Source organism: Rutilus rutilus (assembly GCF_951802725.1).
Source record: "Rutilus rutilus genome assembly, chromosome: 25".
NCBI lineage: Eukaryota > Metazoa > Chordata > Actinopteri > Cypriniformes > Leuciscidae > Rutilus > Rutilus rutilus.
In genome coordinates, this window is record NC_140229.1 from 2165759 (window position 1) to 2174195 (window position 8437).

Consider the following 8437-nt stretch of genomic DNA (forward strand, 5'->3'; position numbering starts at 1 on the left):
AGTCTTTGATGAGCATAAGAGAATTATTTCAAAAACATGAAAAATTCTTACTGACCCCGAACTTTTGAGTGGTGTACGTGCGCAAAAGTCTTTGTTTTTTATTTTTTGACTTGAACTTTTAATAAAAAAAAATAAAAAATAAACTTTTTCAGTGTGTTCTCAGACTTTTAGGACTTCACAATAGTTATTCGCTATTTTCAGAGTACGTGTTTCCTGGTCAGGTAATTAAGAAGACTAATATGATGTAATTTACTTCTTAAACACCCATTTTCAACGTTTGTTCACCTCATTCAGATGCCAACGCTGTCATTTAATAAAGTACAGTCCTTTCGATGGAAAGTGATTATGTCTGTTAGGCGAACTCTGTGGTTTTATACAAGGGCACAAGGAATCTTTTCAGTCCTAATCACATGGAAAGTGCCTTCAAGCGCAATTCAGAGCTGGAATTTGGAAAGCCGAGGCACAGATCCTTGTATAAGCTGATCATTTAGACGTCTGAGAGTCTTCCACAGATGGCACTGAAACGTCTCTGTAATGGACAACAGCTCTGGTCAAGCACACCGCTCATATGTGACCATTTGACAAAGATTTGTACAGCTGAACCTCCCTGGATGGAGCTTAAAATCCCTCCGCTTCTCCATCTGTTGGTTTTAATGATCTCTTCGCACAAAAAGGCCTTTCATTAACTACGCATCGCCGGTCATGTGCACACTATGATCATATAACCCTGGTGCTTTTAACCACATTTTGGCAGAAATAGAAGGTGTCCAGTTCTACGGAAATGGGCTGCTGGATTAAACAAGATCTACTTCAATCTGTTTCTGACTGAAAGGATACTAGAACAAGCTCCTGCACCCTTTATTTGAAAGATTACATTTGTAAAGCATCCCCCAAAACAAGTATTCGGACCGTCAAGACACTCTTAAAAATGTTTACATTGCATTGAAAAATTTAACTATAAAATAGTTGGATACAGTAAACTAATATAACTCAATATAGCAAATCTCGGCTGTGTGGTTGTATATATGTTTGCAAAAAAGTAAACGCACAGCTCTATATAAAGTTAAATATAAGTATGTCTTTATCCTCATATACAGTGCTATGCATAAGTTTAGACACCCATGCTAAAGTTGACTAAAAAGAGGAATAAAAAATCATCTTTTGGAAATTGAACTTAATGCCTTAATTTAAAAAATGAGGAAAAATCCAACCTTTAAGGACACCAATTTTCTTTGTGAATGAATAATGTATCGTAAATAAATAAATGTTCTTCCTTAAAATACAGGGTGCATAAGTTTGGACACCCCTATGTTAAATTCCCATAGAGGCAGGCAGATTTTTATTTTTAAGTATTTAAAAAAAAATTTTTTTTAGGATACTATGCATCCTGATAAAGTTCCCTTGGCCTTTGGAATTAAATAGCCCCACATCATCACATAGCCTTCACCATACCTAGAGATTGGCATGGGGTACTTTCCATAAGATCATCTCTCAATGCAAATCAAACTAGCTATTAGGCTAACTGAAATAAAACCATGCCAATCTCTAGGTATGGTGAAGGCTATGTGATGATGTGGGGCTATTTTAATTCCAAAGGCCAAGGGAACTTTATCAGGATGCATAGTATCCTGGATCCATGAAGTAACTGGCCTTTAAAAATAAAAATCTGCCTGCCTCTATGGGAATTTAACATAGGGGTGTCCAAACTTATGCACCCTGTATTTTAAGGAAGAACATTTATTTATTTACGATACATTATTCATTCACAAAGAAAATTGGTGTCCTTAAAGGTTGGATTTTTCCAAATTTTTTAAATTAAGGCATTAAGTTCAGTTTCCAAAAGATGATTTTTTATTCCTCTTTTTAGTCAACTTTAGTATGGGTGTCTAAACTTATGCATAGCACTGTATATATAGCACATTTGTATAGGGCGATATAGCAAATCTCTGCCTGATTTTTTATTTAGTTGCAAAATGCCACTATATTATCGTTCAACTCTTTATAAAGTTGGACATCCAACTTTATTTGCATGCATACTTGTGTAAAGAAATATTGCAAATCTCAACTGCTTGATTTGCTACAAAATGTAAACTTATAGTATTGCCCAGCTCTAATCTGCTACATGCAACTAATAAGGCATGAAGATTTTGAGATTATAAACATTAAAATCATGATTTTCTGTACAACTGCTTTGCAACAACGTGCATTGTGAAAAGCGCTATAGAAAATACATTTGACTTGACTTGCATTGCATAACAAAACATCAAACAAAGTGGTTCCTCTGACAGGACAATTTTTTTACTTTTGTTTTGAGATTTTATTTGATGAAATGCATACATTTCTTATAGTGTTCAAACACACATTTAGTGCAGTTATTGTTAGTGTTCATGTAATCTTTTTTTTATCATCCTATGAAGGATTACCTCTCATGAAGGAACGCAAGTTCAGTACAGGATTTTACTACAAGGGTGCTGAAGTTTCTCTTTGTGTTCTACAGCAATATTTTACCTAATGAATTGGTTTGGGAATGCAAACAAGATTATCTGAGTTTAGCGGCCTATAAAACTTCCTGTTTTCCGAGCGCTGCAGGACAACAGTCTTGTGCAATGAGCTTCATGTAAACAGGATCCTGTACTTCCCTGCAAACAGCGCTGTTATCCAATTATCACAGATGACTGTCATTGCTCTTCTGGACAGTTGCAGCTCTGGTTTGTTGCTTGGCTCTAATCATAAATACACCCAGGATAATGTACAGTAACCTCAAAATGCATTTGGACACTACACCATGCATTAGGTGCTGGACGATAAACCAGGTGAACAAATACACTTACATTGAAGGAGGGACACGAGCCATGTATAGAGACCATGCAGGAGCCTCATTTTCACAAGTTTCATAGAAACAGTCCTACATTTGATCTAAGATCATTTCTCAAATGTGCACAAAAAAACTCTTACAGATGTGAAATCCATTTCTGCATTATAGGCCATTTTACAGCCTAGATTGGCCGAAATAATATAAACATGTGAAACCAAAGTAAAATCATTTAACTTTAATGCTGTGTACAGGGTTTAATTATTCTCATTGTTGTAGACTTATAAATACCTGCAGTACTCTGACTCTGCCACAAGGTAAAGTGCTGAGCACTTTTCCACATCAAAGAACGTTTTTATAAATCTGATCTTGCCGTTGGATTTTAGTGTACGCACAATCTAAGCTCAAATCTGTGCGTACACATGTTTTATAAATGAGGCTTGAGGCTGGTGATTGGAGACATTAAGAAACAATTACCTAACAGCTACTCAGAACACTTAACATGCTTGCAAACACCAACAAAATCCCAAATGAAATGAAGTGTGTGCTTGTGAAGTTGTTCTTTAAAATACATAGCACTTTGGCTTTATATTTTGTATCTATGGTATCTATTTTTTTTTATCTACTGTATCTGTTCCCCAGTTGATTGATAATATTATGATATGAAATTTTTTAAATGTTGTCTTTAAATATGCAAATTAGGAATTGTCTAATTAAATATGCTGTAATTTACATATATTTCTAAACGTTTGATAAAGCCAGGTTCAAAGTGTCATTTTGTTGACATATTTGATTTAAAAAATGTAAGGGATTTTGGATTTCTCTTTTTATCACTCAGAAAATACTGTCAACAGACGGAAAAGAAATACATTTTCACCTTTTTTTAATGAATAAAATGTATAAAATCAGGCAAATGATATATGAACAAACCCCTCAGTAAAATCCTTCAGAATATAGATTGGAATAAATCTGTAAAGTTTAGTGTGTGTATGTGTTACTGAAGTGGAGAAAAAACTCTTTAAAGATATGCCAGAAATAAATACATTTTTACCATGTTTTTAGTAATAAAATATTGTATAAAATCAGGCAAATGATATATGAACAAACCCCTCAGTATAATCCTTCAGAATATAGATTGGACTAAATCTGTAAAGTTTGGTGTGTGTATGTGTTACTGAAGTGGAGAAAAAACTCTTTAAAGATATGCCAGAAAAAAAAAATGTCACCATGTTTTTATAGATAAAGAGTATAAAAATGTAGGCAAATGATATATGAACAAACCCCTCAGTATAATCCTTCAGAATATAGATAGGAATAAATCTGTAAATTTTGGTGTCTGTAAGTGTTACTGAAGTGGAGAAAAAACTCTTTAAAGATATGTATTGTTGCTGAAATCTACAGATGCAAATCGATATATAAACACTTAAAAATGTATTTGAGATGTTTTCTTTCCACTAGTCTCAAACAATATATTATGTAAAACAAAACAGCCCAAAATCTCATAATTTACCAGTGGATGAAAAAACGAAATGTTTTTGCCTGCAGCATCTTGCCTTAAATACTTGTTGGTCGACTATGCATGAGAAAAACTGTAGGTTTCTGTCAGATCACGACCTGAACCCTGAGAAATAATGGCTTTGCTTCATATGAGCAAGATCTGCTGTGGAAACAGTCACAAACACAAAGTGATTGTATATTGGCTTTCTTTGTCTCTGTCTTTGTTTCTTTGTCCTGAAATCCCTCAACAGAGGTTAGTGAGTGCATCTGGCACACTGTTCTGGCCGTTTGCCACGACTCACACAAATATGTTGCAGCTGAGCTGTAAGTTCAGATGGAGTCGCCCAGTGAGAGCCGGGCTGTGTCCCAAATCGCCCCCTATACCCTTAAATAGGGCACTGTTAGAGGGAACAGCCATTTGTATTAGTGCTTGAAACCAACGAGTGCACTCATTCAATCCCATAATGCACTGCAATAATGAGTGAACAACTGATGTAGAATGCTAGAGAATACCCATAATGCACTGTGAGGGTCATGCCAGAAGATGGCGCCCGCAGCTGAATCATCCATCCATTCATTTTCCTATCCACTGGTCCAATGTGGGTACAGCGTAATAACATACAGGTATGAATTCCTTTTTAATTGAATATTAAAGGGGTGGTTGATTATGATTTGACTTTTCTAACTTTAGTTAGTGTGTAATGTTGCTGTTTGAGCATAAACAACATCTGCAAAGTTACGACACTCAAAGCTCAAAGCAAAGGGAGATATTTGCTTTTAAAGAAATTGCTTTTTAAGGACTACAACAAACGGCTGGTAGAGACTACACCACATTCCTTCAGGGTTAGTGACATCACCAACACTGAAATTTACATAAACCCCGCCCCCAGAACACGATTTATAGATTATCAAGACAGAATATGCTAATCAATGACTAGAAGATAACTACACATAAGCTACAAATTCATCAACTAACCATTCAGAAATGTCCTGTCACTTCTTCTAGAGTCTCTCCATCATTGTCTGACTCCGGTTTGAACATAAAATGCTAAAAGTTTTTGAAATTTTCAATGCATGTCTGTGTGAGTGCAAGCTGTTGAAGCTCCGCCCCCCTGTGCCGCGAGCAGCAGCTCATTTGCATTTAAAGGAACAGACACAAAACGGTGACAAAAAGTGACAACTTTAACATGCTATATAAAAATATCTGTGGGGTATTTTTGAGCTAAAACTTCACACACACACTCTGGGGACATCAGAGACTTATTTTACATCTTGTGTAAAGGGAATTATACCACCCCCTTTAATTGTTTAATTAAGGTTTATACATCATTTCCATGACAAATTTCAAGATAAATCTTTTCATTACCATTGGAGCTGCCATATTGTTAAGTTTCAAATTAATATTATTAAATGATTATTAAATTATTAAATGATTTATTGATCTGTCTGCATTGACACCATTATATGAGAACTGAACTGAGCTGGACGATGACGTCACGGTTTTCTCCAGAGCGGCTGTATATATAAATGAACTAAATTAATAACCTTTTTACAACAAAGATGAGAGCCATCACTGAACTTACTTAAGCTGGACTGTGATGCTATTTTCTTCTAGAAACAAACTTTGTTGCATTATTTTCCTGTTATCGCTGTAAAGCTGCTTTGAAGCAATCTGTACTGTAAAAAGCGCTATATAAATAAAGGTGACTTGACTTGATTATTAAACAGCAAAAGCACAAACTATGCAAAGCGGCAGCCTTTCCGGCGACTCAGTGTCCGAATTCACTCGCTCGTTTTCATTCACTCCTTTAAGGACTATATAATGTACAGAGGTGTAAAGTCCAGGTTCAGAAAGTAAAAGTCCTCCTCAGTATTTTGTTCCACTCACCTGATTTGCTAATTAGCACAGATTTTCAGCCAGGAGAACTAATTAGAGAAATCATGGGTGGAATAAACATATGGCAGGACTTTTACTGGTAATGTAGGGACTGAGGGAATCGGGGTCGATTTGGAAACACAGCCCAGGAGACGCTCAGCTGAAGGTGAAGGAATGGAAGCGGATCGCACACATTTAAAAAGACACACCTTCACCTTTATCTTTGGGAAACATCATCATCATGCTATCTATACCAGACCAAACATGCTCCTGATGCATTCAAGAGGACAGCCTGTCCCAACACTTGAATCAAACATGAGGAAAATCTGCTATGATAAAGATGAATATGCTTTAGATTACAGGGGAATTCATTTGTGGTGTTTGCGAAATCAAACATTAGTATTTATTTTGCTCAGTTTTTCTTAGTGATGTGAATCTTAACCATAAGGCTTCTAGAGGCAGAAAATTATAAACCAATATAGCAAATCTAGGCTGCATGATTGTTTATATCGTCGCAAAAATATCAATTATATTATCGCACAGCTAAATGAAGTTACACACCACTCACAATTGATTAATTCCTGTAAATGTAATTTATAATCTACTATCAAGAGCTCTATTATGGTGTAACCATTTTTCTAAATGTTTTTGTGGTAGCTTTCTTATAACCCACATGCAAAGTTGATTACTGCAATGATTTAATAGACTAATTAACTTCATTCCTTGCTTATGAAGTATTTTTATATTACTTAAGCATTCGGAACCTTTTAACTTCACTTAAAATGTTCTTCTGTTGAAAATGCTGATTTCCTACTAACAGATATTGTTTTCATTTCATCAGACTCTTAATGATTTATGAAATCTTTTTCAATATCAGAAAGCCAGGTGTTTCCTAACATCAAACAGAACAGATTTTACACAGAGAAAACTAGCTTGGTCCATAACTCATGAAGGTCCAGACTGTAAAGCTCTTGATTGCACTTGCCCTATATATAAAATGTACTATAGTTCTTCTAATTGTGGTTGGCTATTTGTTAAAGCTGTATCTACAGGTAAAACCATTGAGGCTTTTCACTGCAATGCTTAGCTAAAGTACTGTATATGTTTAAAAAACAACAACAATCTATAGTAATATAGGCTAATTTAAGCTCAAACCAATATTTAATGTCCGTGTATTTTTATTTATTTGGTGAGTAGCTGTGTAATAGCAAATAGTTGTAATAGGCTGTCTGGGTTTATTTTGCAACAATGACAGGCCATAACTGTGTATGATCCCTTACAAATAATAGCACACACACAGAGACTACATATTGGCATATGAAAGTTTGAAACTATGAATTGACTATCCATAAATATATTTTAAATGTAGAATTTTCACATGTCAGAATGATAATTAGACATATTTGCAATTATAATTTGGACTAGTAAGAAATCTGCTTCGAGACATCTCCGATTAAATACGTTTTGACAGTGAATGGAGCTTTTCGAAACTTTGATTCAATTGAACCAATTGATTCGCTAAATGATTCACTGTTCTGAAGCGCTCGAAACGCCACACGCTGGTGACGCCTGCTGGTCAAAACTGTGTAAATGCAACGAAAACATGGATAAAAACATATTTTAAAATCATCTAACGCCATTAAATATTAATACAATATGTGTCATTTTATTACATTTTGGAGAGTTTGGTTAATCAGACCAATAAGAGACTATCAACTAAAACTGTTATTTTCTATTACACAAATGATAGGTTCACAGAGATCATCGCACCCTAGCTAGCGTTTCGAAACGGTTATGACGTAACGAAGCCTCGTTTACTGAAATCACGTGACTTTGGCAATTTGGATTCGCGCTCCGAATCACTGATTCGAAACAAATGATTCAAAAAGGTTTCGAAGCTTCAGGAATTCTTTAAAGATTAATCCTTCAGAGTCAAAACCCCCAAAAAGTTTAGAAAGATTAGCCTACAAGTTGATAAAAGTTTAACTGGTACATGTAGTCAAAGCCTCCTAATGACGATGACTAGTAGGCTCCATTACGTTGAACATGGATTGTGCTTTCCGTGTTTACTCGTGCCTTTCAGGTAATAGGCCACAAGGTGGGAGTGTTGTATTAGATTCATGATGGTTAAATATAATTGGCATGTTTGGCAATCACATTTAATAACAGCCCTAATGTGTCTTTGAAGTGAGCACTAGATGCAGGGCTTTCGAATGAGGAACTGAGCTGGAAACATCTGTCAGTGTCTCAGA